The sequence below is a fragment of the Schistocerca serialis genome, unplaced genomic scaffold (assembly GCF_023864345.2).
Source record: "Schistocerca serialis cubense isolate TAMUIC-IGC-003099 unplaced genomic scaffold, iqSchSeri2.2 HiC_scaffold_553, whole genome shotgun sequence".
Classification (NCBI taxonomy): Eukaryota; Metazoa; Arthropoda; class Insecta; order Orthoptera; family Acrididae; genus Schistocerca; species Schistocerca serialis.
Genome location: NW_026048139.1, coordinates 1 through 12,668, shown reverse-complemented (window position 1 = coordinate 12,668; position 12,668 = coordinate 1). Strand labels below are relative to the sequence as shown.

The 12,668-nt window shown below is 50.3% G+C and overlaps 22 non-coding genes across 22 annotated transcripts; all 22 read left to right on the top strand.

The window, feature by feature from the left end:
* The first annotated feature begins 353 nt into the window (after window positions 1-353).
* On the top strand, window positions 354-426 carry Trnaf-gaa (transfer RNA phenylalanine (anticodon GAA)). The gene has a single exon. It is a non-coding gene; the product is annotated as a tRNA-Phe (tRNA).
* Window positions 427-965: 539 nt separating this feature from the next.
* Window positions 966-1,038, top strand: Trnak-uuu (transfer RNA lysine (anticodon UUU)). The gene has a single exon. It is a non-coding gene; the product is annotated as a tRNA-Lys (tRNA).
* Window positions 1,039-1,176: 138 nt separating this feature from the next.
* On the top strand, window positions 1,177-1,258 carry Trnas-cga (transfer RNA serine (anticodon CGA)). Its single transcript has one exon. It is a non-coding gene; the product is annotated as a tRNA-Ser (tRNA).
* Window positions 1,259-1,949: 691 nt separating this feature from the next.
* On the top strand, window positions 1,950-2,031 carry Trnas-uga (transfer RNA serine (anticodon UGA)). The gene has a single exon. It is a non-coding gene; the product is annotated as a tRNA-Ser (tRNA).
* A 611-nt stretch (window positions 2,032-2,642) lies between these two features.
* Trnaf-gaa (transfer RNA phenylalanine (anticodon GAA)) lies at window positions 2,643-2,715 on the top strand. The gene has a single exon. It is a non-coding gene; the product is annotated as a tRNA-Phe (tRNA).
* Window positions 2,716-3,254: 539 nt separating this feature from the next.
* Window positions 3,255-3,327, top strand: Trnak-uuu (transfer RNA lysine (anticodon UUU)). The gene has a single exon. It is a non-coding gene; the product is annotated as a tRNA-Lys (tRNA).
* A 138-nt stretch (window positions 3,328-3,465) lies between these two features.
* Trnas-cga (transfer RNA serine (anticodon CGA)) lies at window positions 3,466-3,547 on the top strand. Its single transcript has one exon. It is a non-coding gene; the product is annotated as a tRNA-Ser (tRNA).
* A 691-nt stretch (window positions 3,548-4,238) lies between these two features.
* Window positions 4,239-4,320, top strand: Trnas-uga (transfer RNA serine (anticodon UGA)). Its single transcript has one exon. It is a non-coding gene; the product is annotated as a tRNA-Ser (tRNA).
* Window positions 4,321-4,931: 611 nt separating this feature from the next.
* Window positions 4,932-5,004, top strand: Trnaf-gaa (transfer RNA phenylalanine (anticodon GAA)). The gene has a single exon. It is a non-coding gene; the product is annotated as a tRNA-Phe (tRNA).
* A 539-nt stretch (window positions 5,005-5,543) lies between these two features.
* Window positions 5,544-5,616, top strand: Trnak-uuu (transfer RNA lysine (anticodon UUU)). The gene has a single exon. It is a non-coding gene; the product is annotated as a tRNA-Lys (tRNA).
* A 138-nt stretch (window positions 5,617-5,754) lies between these two features.
* Window positions 5,755-5,836, top strand: Trnas-cga (transfer RNA serine (anticodon CGA)). The gene has a single exon. It is a non-coding gene; the product is annotated as a tRNA-Ser (tRNA).
* A 691-nt stretch (window positions 5,837-6,527) lies between these two features.
* Window positions 6,528-6,609, top strand: Trnas-uga (transfer RNA serine (anticodon UGA)). The gene has a single exon. It is a non-coding gene; the product is annotated as a tRNA-Ser (tRNA).
* Window positions 6,610-7,220: 611 nt separating this feature from the next.
* On the top strand, window positions 7,221-7,293 carry Trnaf-gaa (transfer RNA phenylalanine (anticodon GAA)). Its single transcript has one exon. It is a non-coding gene; the product is annotated as a tRNA-Phe (tRNA).
* Window positions 7,294-7,832: 539 nt separating this feature from the next.
* Window positions 7,833-7,905, top strand: Trnak-uuu (transfer RNA lysine (anticodon UUU)). The gene has a single exon. It is a non-coding gene; the product is annotated as a tRNA-Lys (tRNA).
* Window positions 7,906-8,043: 138 nt separating this feature from the next.
* On the top strand, window positions 8,044-8,125 carry Trnas-cga (transfer RNA serine (anticodon CGA)). Its single transcript has one exon. It is a non-coding gene; the product is annotated as a tRNA-Ser (tRNA).
* Window positions 8,126-8,816: 691 nt separating this feature from the next.
* Trnas-uga (transfer RNA serine (anticodon UGA)) lies at window positions 8,817-8,898 on the top strand. The gene has a single exon. It is a non-coding gene; the product is annotated as a tRNA-Ser (tRNA).
* Window positions 8,899-9,509: 611 nt separating this feature from the next.
* Window positions 9,510-9,582, top strand: Trnaf-gaa (transfer RNA phenylalanine (anticodon GAA)). Its single transcript has one exon. It is a non-coding gene; the product is annotated as a tRNA-Phe (tRNA).
* Window positions 9,583-10,121: 539 nt separating this feature from the next.
* Trnak-uuu (transfer RNA lysine (anticodon UUU)) lies at window positions 10,122-10,194 on the top strand. Its single transcript has one exon. It is a non-coding gene; the product is annotated as a tRNA-Lys (tRNA).
* A 138-nt stretch (window positions 10,195-10,332) lies between these two features.
* On the top strand, window positions 10,333-10,414 carry Trnas-cga (transfer RNA serine (anticodon CGA)). The gene has a single exon. It is a non-coding gene; the product is annotated as a tRNA-Ser (tRNA).
* A 689-nt stretch (window positions 10,415-11,103) lies between these two features.
* Window positions 11,104-11,185, top strand: Trnas-uga (transfer RNA serine (anticodon UGA)). Its single transcript has one exon. It is a non-coding gene; the product is annotated as a tRNA-Ser (tRNA).
* Window positions 11,186-11,796: 611 nt separating this feature from the next.
* Window positions 11,797-11,869, top strand: Trnaf-gaa (transfer RNA phenylalanine (anticodon GAA)). The gene has a single exon. It is a non-coding gene; the product is annotated as a tRNA-Phe (tRNA).
* A 539-nt stretch (window positions 11,870-12,408) lies between these two features.
* Window positions 12,409-12,481, top strand: Trnak-uuu (transfer RNA lysine (anticodon UUU)). Its single transcript has one exon. It is a non-coding gene; the product is annotated as a tRNA-Lys (tRNA).
* The last annotated feature ends 187 nt before the right edge of the window (window positions 12,482-12,668 follow it).

Sequence of the window (12,668 nt, the reverse complement as noted above, 5' to 3'; positions counted from 1 at the left end):
CAAGTCGAATGTTTTACCGTGTGTATCTCCTAGATACTGCCTCTCATACGGTGGAGAGGCTCACTCCTTCTTGTGTCTCGTTCTCTGCACACGAGTTGCCCCTGGCATCGATATAGCACGGGTTTTCTAGCGCCAGCGCGGCGTCACGTGAAGTCAGCGAAGTGAATATTACACGAGTCGAGTCGACATGTTTGCTTGTTACGATGATGGAAGCAGAAGAAATGTGTGTGGGACTTCACTGCATCGGCTGCTCGCCTTTCAGCGTCCCTGTGTCTTATCAGACGAAGGTGACTGTGAAATTGGCAACGAGGCAGAGGTTAACAAACACATGCAAACAGGAACGTTCAATGTCAGCCGAAATAGCTCAGTTGGGAGAGCGTTAGACTGAAGATCTAAAGGTCCCTGGTTCGATCCCGGGTTTCGGCAGGTATTCGTTTTGATGCGACGCCAATGGAATGGCTCTGCGTTGGTGATAATGCAACTACCGCTGACAACAAAAATGACTCTCTCCTGTAGCTGTTCTGGTTGTCTAGTGCATGCCATAAGAGGAACTCACTAGACAACTAACTCCCTTAGAAGCAAAAGAATCAAAAAAGTCCTACCGACTGCGTTCCTTTTTCTGTGTCAGGTGGTGAAGAACGTTTTCAACGGAACCGTGAAACGAGCGAAAACGTGGGAAACATTGCATTCGAAATGCTTGCGAATTTTCCAATTGCCCAGTGAGTGTCGACAAAATATGTAAATTCTCTGCTCCAACGTATGAGACGCAACGACTCCTGCAATTTGTTGTTGCATCGTGTGTCAGCAGTCTTCGATAGTGTGTTACGAGCTTAGTGCGATAAGTCTGCAGACAGCATTTAGGCGACGTTTTATTAGTAACGGCCCCATGCAGCGATTGCACAACAGTAAACGACATGAGTCAATGTATAGTTGTGCATCGTGAGAGGTATCACAGCGTCGTGTGAGCCCGGATAGCTCAGTCGGTAGAGCATTAGGCTTTTAACCTAAGGGTCCAGGGTTCAAGTCCCTGTCCGGGCGGAAATTTTAATACTTTGGTAGCGATTCGTCTGGTAGCGGTGGAAACGCTACGGAAAATAATGAAGCTACGCCGTTTTCTGACACCACAGTGCTTTAAACGGTAGCAGTTGCATGTGTCGGGACAACACCGCGCTACCAGCAGTCGTGGCCGAGTGGTTAAGGCGTCTGACTCGAAATCAGATTCCCTCTGGGAGCGTAGGTTCGAATCCTACCGGCTGCGTGCGATTTTGCGTAAAGAGGAGCAAAAATTTTCGCACACATGTGACATGCGTGGGCGAATGCGGGTGCAAACCAGTGACGCCATTCTCAACAAGACGAAAGTTTCCGTTTAAGAATACTGAGTTTCGCGACGACCGCTGCTTACTGTGGCCATCGGTTCACCTCGCACTGACGCTGGGACTGCAGAAAGCCGTCGCTGAGATCGTGAGTACACAGATGTGCTCGAAAGTGTAGGACAGAGCGAACATTCATTTCTTTTTAAGAATCGCAATTCAATCATTCGAGTGCGGCAAAGGCAGTGGTGCAGCGTTTCTTTTCTTAAGATCTCGCAGCTGCTTGGAGGTATGTCCATCGTTTTAAGACGACACAAAACTAGCGTCAGCGGTGCGTCAGTGGGAAGTCGGTGAAGTCGCCATTGGAGCCATAAGCCAGTAATTACAACACGCGAATCACTCGCACACCATGTAGCATGCACCACAACGCTCGGCCGAGGGACCGGACAGCTCAGTCGGTAGAGCGCTAGACCTTCAACCAAAGGGTCCCGGGCTCAAACCCCCGCCAGGCGAAAATTAACACACTGTCGTAACGGCTAATGGAAACCCTACAGAAAAGAGTGACGCCACGCCGCTTTCTGCCATCAGATTGCTTCTAAAGACGGCGGTTCCACTTGTCGGGAGTCGCTTCTGCCACCGGCAGTCGTGGCCGAGTGGTTAAGGCGTCTGACTTGAAATCAGATTCCCTCTGGGAGCGTAGGTTCGAGTCCTGCCGACTGCGAAAATTTTCTCGCTCTCAAAAGATGGACGTTCAGCTGCATCCTAGCAGTTGCGTCACTACTAAACACGCGCGTCACCAGCAATGTGCAGTGTTATTTGATCCAGGGCGCAGCGTTACAGTCGCGCTCAGAAGCCGCAGCTCATCTCCTCGTCTCACAGCCGCCCACCGGGTGTTAGTACAAGTGTCGCCTCACTGGGCAGTGCAGATGTGTCCATCTTAGCTTGCAGACGATGACGTGTAGCAATTGATGAGCTAACGCAAGTCGAATGTTTTACCGTGTGTATCTCCTAGATACTGCCTCTCATACGGTGGAGAGGCTCACTCCTTCTTGTGTCTCGTTCTCTGCACACGAGTTGCCCCTGGCATCGATATAGCACGGGTTTTCTAGCGCCAGCGCGGCGTCACGTGAAGTCAGCGAAGTGAATATTACACGAGTCGAGTCGACATGTTTGCTTGTTACGATGATGGAAGCAGAAGAAATGTGTGTGGGACTTCACTGCATCGGCTGCTCGCCTTTCAGCGTCCCTGTGTCTTATCAGACGAAGGTGACTGTGAAATTGGCAACGAGGCAGAGGTTAACAAACACATGCAAACAGGAACGTTCAATGTCAGCCGAAATAGCTCAGTTGGGAGAGCGTTAGACTGAAGATCTAAAGGTCCCTGGTTCGATCCCGGGTTTCGGCAGGTATTCGTTTTGATGCGACGCCAATGGAATGGCTCTGCGTTGGTGATAATGCAACTACCGCTGACAACAAAAATGACTCTCTCCTGTAGCTGTTCTGGTTGTCTAGTGCATGCCATAAGAGGAACTCACTAGACAACTAACTCCCTTAGAAGCAAAAGAATCAAAAAAGTCCTACCGACTGCGTTCCTTTTTCTGTGTCAGGTGGTGAAGAACGTTTTCAACGGAACCGTGAAACGAGCGAAAACGTGGGAAACATTGCATTCGAAATGCTTGCGAATTTTCCAATTGCCCAGTGAGTGTCGACAAAATATGTAAATTCTCTGCTCCAACGTATGAGACGCAACGACTCCTGCAATTTGTTGTTGCATCGTGTGTCAGCAGTCTTCGATAGTGTGTTACGAGCTTAGTGCGATAAGTCTGCAGACAGCATTTAGGCGACGTTTTATTAGTAACGGCCCCATGCAGCGATTGCACAACAGTAAACGACATGAGTCAATGTATAGTTGTGCATCGTGAGAGGTATCACAGCGTCGTGTGAGCCCGGATAGCTCAGTCGGTAGAGCATTAGGCTTTTAACCTAAGGGTCCAGGGTTCAAGTCCCTGTCCGGGCGGAAATTTTAATACTTTGGTAGCGATTCGTCTGGTAGCGGTGGAAACGCTACGGAAAATAATGAAGCTACGCCGTTTTCTGACACCACAGTGCTTTAAACGGTAGCAGTTGCATGTGTCGGGACAACACCGCGCTACCAGCAGTCGTGGCCGAGTGGTTAAGGCGTCTGACTCGAAATCAGATTCCCTCTGGGAGCGTAGGTTCGAATCCTACCGGCTGCGTGCGATTTTGCGTAAAGAGGAGCAAAAATTTTCGCACACATGTGACATGCGTGGGCGAATGCGGGTGCAAACCAGTGACGCCATTCTCAACAAGACGAAAGTTTCCGTTTAAGAATACTGAGTTTCGCGACGACCGCTGCTTACTGTGGCCATCGGTTCACCTCGCACTGACGCTGGGACTGCAGAAAGCCGTCGCTGAGATCGTGAGTACACAGATGTGCTCGAAAGTGTAGGACAGAGCGAACATTCATTTCTTTTTAAGAATCGCAATTCAATCATTCGAGTGCGGCAAAGGCAGTGGTGCAGCGTTTCTTTTCTTAAGATCTCGCAGCTGCTTGGAGGTATGTCCATCGTTTTAAGACGACACAAAACTAGCGTCAGCGGTGCGTCAGTGGGAAGTCGGTGAAGTCGCCATTGGAGCCATAAGCCAGTAATTACAACACGCGAATCACTCGCACACCATGTAGCATGCACCACAACGCTCGGCCGAGGGACCGGACAGCTCAGTCGGTAGAGCGCTAGACCTTCAACCAAAGGGTCCCGGGCTCAAACCCCCGCCAGGCGAAAATTAACACACTGTCGTAACGGCTAATGGAAACCCTACAGAAAAGAGTGACGCCACGCCGCTTTCTGCCATCAGATTGCTTCTAAAGACGGCGGTTCCACTTGTCGGGAGTCGCTTCTGCCACCGGCAGTCGTGGCCGAGTGGTTAAGGCGTCTGACTTGAAATCAGATTCCCTCTGGGAGCGTAGGTTCGAGTCCTGCCGACTGCGAAAATTTTCTCGCTCTCAAAAGATGGACGTTCAGCTGCATCCTAGCAGTTGCGTCACTACTAAACACGCGCGTCACCAGCAATGTGCAGTGTTATTTGATCCAGGGCGCAGCGTTACAGTCGCGCTCAGAAGCCGCAGCTCATCTCCTCGTCTCACAGCCGCCCACCGGGTGTTAGTACAAGTGTCGCCTCACTGGGCAGTGCAGATGTGTCCATCTTAGCTTGCAGACGATGACGTGTAGCAATTGATGAGCTAACGCAAGTCGAATGTTTTACCGTGTGTATCTCCTAGATACTGCCTCTCATACGGTGGAGAGGCTCACTCCTTCTTGTGTCTCGTTCTCTGCACACGAGTTGCCCCTGGCATCGATATAGCACGGGTTTTCTAGCGCCAGCGCGGCGTCACGTGAAGTCAGCGAAGTGAATATTACACGAGTCGAGTCGACATGTTTGCTTGTTACGATGATGGAAGCAGAAGAAATGTGTGTGGGACTTCACTGCATCGGCTGCTCGCCTTTCAGCGTCCCTGTGTCTTATCAGACGAAGGTGACTGTGAAATTGGCAACGAGGCAGAGGTTAACAAACACATGCAAACAGGAACGTTCAATGTCAGCCGAAATAGCTCAGTTGGGAGAGCGTTAGACTGAAGATCTAAAGGTCCCTGGTTCGATCCCGGGTTTCGGCAGGTATTCGTTTTGATGCGACGCCAATGGAATGGCTCTGCGTTGGTGATAATGCAACTACCGCTGACAACAAAAATGACTCTCTCCTGTAGCTGTTCTGGTTGTCTAGTGCATGCCATAAGAGGAACTCACTAGACAACTAACTCCCTTAGAAGCAAAAGAATCAAAAAAGTCCTACCGACTGCGTTCCTTTTTCTGTGTCAGGTGGTGAAGAACGTTTTCAACGGAACCGTGAAACGAGCGAAAACGTGGGAAACATTGCATTCGAAATGCTTGCGAATTTTCCAATTGCCCAGTGAGTGTCGACAAAATATGTAAATTCTCTGCTCCAACGTATGAGACGCAACGACTCCTGCAATTTGTTGTTGCATCGTGTGTCAGCAGTCTTCGATAGTGTGTTACGAGCTTAGTGCGATAAGTCTGCAGACAGCATTTAGGCGACGTTTTATTAGTAACGGCCCCATGCAGCGATTGCACAACAGTAAACGACATGAGTCAATGTATAGTTGTGCATCGTGAGAGGTATCACAGCGTCGTGTGAGCCCGGATAGCTCAGTCGGTAGAGCATTAGGCTTTTAACCTAAGGGTCCAGGGTTCAAGTCCCTGTCCGGGCGGAAATTTTAATACTTTGGTAGCGATTCGTCTGGTAGCGGTGGAAACGCTACGGAAAATAATGAAGCTACGCCGTTTTCTGACACCACAGTGCTTTAAACGGTAGCAGTTGCATGTGTCGGGACAACACCGCGCTACCAGCAGTCGTGGCCGAGTGGTTAAGGCGTCTGACTCGAAATCAGATTCCCTCTGGGAGCGTAGGTTCGAATCCTACCGGCTGCGTGCGATTTTGCGTAAAGAGGAGCAAAAATTTTCGCACACATGTGACATGCGTGGGCGAATGCGGGTGCAAACCAGTGACGCCATTCTCAACAAGACGAAAGTTTCCGTTTAAGAATACTGAGTTTCGCGACGACCGCTGCTTACTGTGGCCATCGGTTCACCTCGCACTGACGCTGGGACTGCAGAAAGCCGTCGCTGAGATCGTGAGTACACAGATGTGCTCGAAAGTGTAGGACAGAGCGAACATTCATTTCTTTTTAAGAATCGCAATTCAATCATTCGAGTGCGGCAAAGGCAGTGGTGCAGCGTTTCTTTTCTTAAGATCTCGCAGCTGCTTGGAGGTATGTCCATCGTTTTAAGACGACACAAAACTAGCGTCAGCGGTGCGTCAGTGGGAAGTCGGTGAAGTCGCCATTGGAGCCATAAGCCAGTAATTACAACACGCGAATCACTCGCACACCATGTAGCATGCACCACAACGCTCGGCCGAGGGACCGGACAGCTCAGTCGGTAGAGCGCTAGACCTTCAACCAAAGGGTCCCGGGCTCAAACCCCCGCCAGGCGAAAATTAACACACTGTCGTAACGGCTAATGGAAACCCTACAGAAAAGAGTGACGCCACGCCGCTTTCTGCCATCAGATTGCTTCTAAAGACGGCGGTTCCACTTGTCGGGAGTCGCTTCTGCCACCGGCAGTCGTGGCCGAGTGGTTAAGGCGTCTGACTTGAAATCAGATTCCCTCTGGGAGCGTAGGTTCGAGTCCTGCCGACTGCGAAAATTTTCTCGCTCTCAAAAGATGGACGTTCAGCTGCATCCTAGCAGTTGCGTCACTACTAAACACGCGCGTCACCAGCAATGTGCAGTGTTATTTGATCCAGGGCGCAGCGTTACAGTCGCGCTCAGAAGCCGCAGCTCATCTCCTCGTCTCACAGCCGCCCACCGGGTGTTAGTACAAGTGTCGCCTCACTGGGCAGTGCAGATGTGTCCATCTTAGCTTGCAGACGATGACGTGTAGCAATTGATGAGCTAACGCAAGTCGAATGTTTTACCGTGTGTATCTCCTAGATACTGCCTCTCATACGGTGGAGAGGCTCACTCCTTCTTGTGTCTCGTTCTCTGCACACGAGTTGCCCCTGGCATCGATATAGCACGGGTTTTCTAGCGCCAGCGCGGCGTCACGTGAAGTCAGCGAAGTGAATATTACACGAGTCGAGTCGACATGTTTGCTTGTTACGATGATGGAAGCAGAAGAAATGTGTGTGGGACTTCACTGCATCGGCTGCTCGCCTTTCAGCGTCCCTGTGTCTTATCAGACGAAGGTGACTGTGAAATTGGCAACGAGGCAGAGGTTAACAAACACATGCAAACAGGAACGTTCAATGTCAGCCGAAATAGCTCAGTTGGGAGAGCGTTAGACTGAAGATCTAAAGGTCCCTGGTTCGATCCCGGGTTTCGGCAGGTATTCGTTTTGATGCGACGCCAATGGAATGGCTCTGCGTTGGTGATAATGCAACTACCGCTGACAACAAAAATGACTCTCTCCTGTAGCTGTTCTGGTTGTCTAGTGCATGCCATAAGAGGAACTCACTAGACAACTAACTCCCTTAGAAGCAAAAGAATCAAAAAAGTCCTACCGACTGCGTTCCTTTTTCTGTGTCAGGTGGTGAAGAACGTTTTCAACGGAACCGTGAAACGAGCGAAAACGTGGGAAACATTGCATTCGAAATGCTTGCGAATTTTCCAATTGCCCAGTGAGTGTCGACAAAATATGTAAATTCTCTGCTCCAACGTATGAGACGCAACGACTCCTGCAATTTGTTGTTGCATCGTGTGTCAGCAGTCTTCGATAGTGTGTTACGAGCTTAGTGCGATAAGTCTGCAGACAGCATTTAGGCGACGTTTTATTAGTAACGGCCCCATGCAGCGATTGCACAACAGTAAACGACATGAGTCAATGTATAGTTGTGCATCGTGAGAGGTATCACAGCGTCGTGTGAGCCCGGATAGCTCAGTCGGTAGAGCATTAGGCTTTTAACCTAAGGGTCCAGGGTTCAAGTCCCTGTCCGGGCGGAAATTTTAATACTTTGGTAGCGATTCGTCTGGTAGCGGTGGAAACGCTACGGAAAATAATGAAGCTACGCCGTTTTCTGACACCACAGTGCTTTAAACGGTAGCAGTTGCATGTGTCGGGACAACACCGCGCTACCAGCAGTCGTGGCCGAGTGGTTAAGGCGTCTGACTCGAAATCAGATTCCCTCTGGGAGCGTAGGTTCGAATCCTACCGGCTGCGTGCGATTTTGCGTAAAGAGGAGCAAAAATTTTCGCACACATGTGACATGCGTGGGCGAATGCGGGTGCAAACCAGTGACGCCATTCTCAACAAGACGAAAGTTTCCGTTTAAGAATACTGAGTTTCGCGACGACCGCTGCTTACTGTGGCCATCGGTTCACCTCGCACTGACGCTGGGACTGCAGAAAGCCGTCGCTGAGATCGTGAGTACACAGATGTGCTCGAAAGTGTAGGACAGAGCGAACATTCATTTCTTTTTAAGAATCGCAATTCAATCATTCGAGTGCGGCAAAGGCAGTGGTGCAGCGTTTCTTTTCTTAAGATCTCGCAGCTGCTTGGAGGTATGTCCATCGTTTTAAGACGACACAAAACTAGCGTCAGCGGTGCGTCAGTGGGAAGTCGGTGAAGTCGCCATTGGAGCCATAAGCCAGTAATTACAACACGCGAATCACTCGCACACCATGTAGCATGCACCACAACGCTCGGCCGAGGGACCGGACAGCTCAGTCGGTAGAGCGCTAGACCTTCAACCAAAGGGTCCCGGGCTCAAACCCCCGCCAGGCGAAAATTAACACACTGTCGTAACGGCTAATGGAAACCCTACAGAAAAGAGTGACGCCACGCCGCTTTCTGCCATCAGATTGCTTCTAAAGACGGCGGTTCCACTTGTCGGGAGTCGCTTCTGCCACCGGCAGTCGTGGCCGAGTGGTTAAGGCGTCTGACTTGAAATCAGATTCCCTCTGGGAGCGTAGGTTCGAGTCCTGCCGACTGCGAAAATTTTCTCGCTCTCAAAAGATGGACGTTCAGCTGCATCCTAGCAGTTGCGTCACTACTAAACACGCGCGTCACCAGCAATGTGCAGTGTTATTTGATCCAGGGCGCAGCGTTACAGTCGCGCTCAGAAGCCGCAGCTCATCTCCTCGTCTCACAGCCGCCCACCGGGTGTTAGTACAAGTGTCGCCTCACTGGGCAGTGCAGATGTGTCCATCTTAGCTTGCAGACGATGACGTGTAGCAATTGATGAGCTAACGCAAGTCGAATGTTTTACCGTGTGTATCTCCTAGATACTGCCTCTCATACGGTGGAGAGGCTCACTCCTTCTTGTGTCTCGTTCTCTGCACACGAGTTGCCCCTGGCATCGATATAGCACGGGTTTTCTAGCGCCAGCGCGGCGTCACGTGAAGTCAGCGAAGTGAATATTACACGAGTCGAGTCGACATGTTTGCTTGTTACGATGATGGAAGCAGAAGAAATGTGTGTGGGACTTCACTGCATCGGCTGCTCGCCTTTCAGCGTCCCTGTGTCTTATCAGACGAAGGTGACTGTGAAATTGGCAACGAGGCAGAGGTTAACAAACACATGCAAACAGGAACGTTCAATGTCAGCCGAAATAGCTCAGTTGGGAGAGCGTTAGACTGAAGATCTAAAGGTCCCTGGTTCGATCCCGGGTTTCGGCAGGTATTCGTTTTGATGCGACGCCAATGGAATGGCTCTGCGTTGGTGATAATGCAACTACCGCTGACAACAAAAATGACTCTCTCCTGTAGCTGTTCTGGTTGTCTAGTGCATGCCATAAGAGGAACTCACTAGACAACTAACTCCCTTAGAAGCAAAAGAATCAAAAAAGTCCTACCGACTGCGTTCCTTTTTCTGTGTCAGGTGGTGAAGAACGTTTTCAACGGAACCGTGAAACGAGCGAAAACGTGGGAAACATTGCATTCGAAATGCTTGCGAATTTTCCAATTGCCCAGTGAGTGTCGACAAAATATGTAAATTCTCTGCTCCAACGTATGAGACGCAACGACTCCTGCAATTTGTTGTTGCATCGTGTGTCAGCAGTCTTCGATAGTGTGTTACGAGCTTAGTGCGATAAGTCTGCAGACAGCATTTAGGCGACGTTTTATTAGTAACGGCCCCATGCAGCGATTGCACAACAGTAAACGACATGAGTCAATGTATAGTTGTGCATCGTGAGAGGTATCACAGCGTCGTGTGAGCCCGGATAGCTCAGTCGGTAGAGCATTAGGCTTTTAACCTAAGGGTCCAGGGTTCAAGTCCCTGTCCGGGCGGAAATTTTAATACTTTGGTAGCGATTCGTCTGGTAGCGGTGGAAACGCTACGGAAAATAATGAAGCTACGCCGTTTTCTGACACCACAGTGCTTTAAACGGTAGCAGTTGCATGTGTCGGGACAACACCGCGCTACCAGCAGTCGTGGCCGAGTGGTTAAGGCGTCTGACTCGAAATCAGATTCCCTCTGGGAGCGTAGGTTCGAATCCTACCGGCTGCGTGCGATTTTGCGTAAAGAGGAGCAAAAATTTTCGCACACATGTGACATGCGTGGGCGAATGCGGGTGCAAACCAGTGACGCCATTCTCAACAAGACGAAAGTTTCCGTTTAAGAATACTGAGTTTCGCGACGACCGCTGCTTACTGTGGCCATCGGTTCACCTCGCACTGACGCTGGGACTGCAGAAAGCCGTCGCTGAGATCGTGAGTACACAGATGTGCTCGAAAGTGTAGGACAGAGCGAACATTCATTTCTTTTAAGAATCGCAATTCAATCATTCGAGTGCGGCAAAGGCAGTGGTGCAGCGTTTCTTTTCTTAAGATCTCGCAGCTGCTTGGAGGTATGTCCATCGTTTTAAGACGACACAAAACTAGCGTCAGCGGTGCGTCAGTGGGAAGTCGGTGAAGTCGCCATTGGAGCCATAAGCCAGTAATTACAACACGCGAATCACTCGCACACCATGTAGCATGCACCACAACGCTCGGCCGAGGGACCGGACAGCTCAGTCGGTAGAGCGCTAGACCTTCAACCAAAGGGTCCCGGGCTCAAACCCCCGCCAGGCGAAAATTAACACACTGTCGTAACGGCTAATGGAAACCCTACAGAAAAGAGTGACGCCACGCCGCTTTCTGCCATCAGATTGCTTCTAAAGACGGCGGTTCCACTTGTCGGAGTCGCTTCTGCCACCGGCAGTCGTGGCCGAGTGGTTAAGGCGTCTGACTTGAAATCAGATTCCCTCTGGGAGCGTAGGTTCGAGTCCTGCCGACTGCGAAAATTTTCTCGCTCTCAAAAGATGGACGTTCAGCTGCATCCTAGCAGTTGCGTCACTACTAAACACGCGCGTCACCAGCAATGTGCAGTGTTATTTGATCCAGGGCGCAGCGTTACAGTCGCGCTCAGAAGCCGCAGCTCATCTCCTCGTCTCACAGCCGCCCACCGGGTGTTAGTACAAGTGTCGCCTCACTGGGCAGTGCAGATGTGTCCATCTTAGCTTGCAGACGATGACGTGTAGCAATTGATGAGCTAACGCAAGTCGAATGTTTTACCGTGTGTATCTCCTAGATACTGCCTCTCATACGGTGGAGAGGCTCACTCCTTCTTGTGTCTCGTTCTCTGCACACGAGTTGCCCCTGGCATCGATATAGCACGGGTTTTCTAGCGCCAGCGCGGCGTCACGTGAAGTCAGCGAAGTGAATATTACACGAGTCGAGTCGACATGTTTGCTTGTTACGATGATGGAAGCAGAAGAAATGTGTGTGGGACTTCACTGCATCGGCTGCTCGCCTTTCAGCGTCCCTGTGTCTTATCAGACGAAGGTGACTGTGAAATTGGCAACGAGGCAGAGGTTAACAAACACATGCAAACAGGAACGTTCAATGTCAGCCGAAATAGCTCAGTTGGGAGAGCGTTAGACTGAAGATCTAAAGGTCCCTGGTTCGATCCCGGGTTTCGGCAGGTATTCGTTTTGATGCGACGCCAATGGAATGGCTCTGCGTTGGTGATAATGCAACTACCGCTGACAACAAAAATGACTCTCTCCTGTAGCTGTTCTGGTTGTCTAGTGCATGCCATAAGAGGAACTCACTAGACAACTAACTCCCTTAGAAGCAAAAGAATCAAAAAAGTCCTACCGACTGCGTTCCTTTTTCTGTGTCAGGTGGTGAAGAACGTTTTCAACGGAACCGTGAAACGAGCGAAAACGTGGGAAACATTGCATTCGAAATGCTTGCGAATTTTCCAATTGCCCAGTGAGTGTCGACAAAATATGTAAATTCTCTGCTCCAACGTATGAGACGCAACGACTCCTGCAATTTGTTGTTGCATCGTGTGTCAGCAGTCTTCGATAGTGTGTTACGAGCTTAGTGCGATAAGTCTGCAGACAGCATTTAGGCGACGTTTTATTAGTAACGGCCCCATGCAGCGATTGCACAACAGTAAACGACATGAGTCAATGTATAGTTGTGCATCGTGAGAGGTATCACAGCGTCGTGTGAGCCCGGATAGCTCAGTCGGTAGAGCATTAGGCTTTTAACCTAAGGGTCCAGGGTTCAAGTCCCTGTCCGGGCGGAAATTTTAATACTTTGGTAGCGATTCGTCTGGTAGCGGTGGAAACGCTACGGAAAATAATGAAGCTACGCCGTTTTCTGACACCACAGTGCTTTAAACGGTAGCAGTTGCATGTGTCGGGACAACACCGCGCTACCAGCAGTCGTGGCCGAGTGGTTAAGGCGTCTGACTCGAAATCAGATTCCCT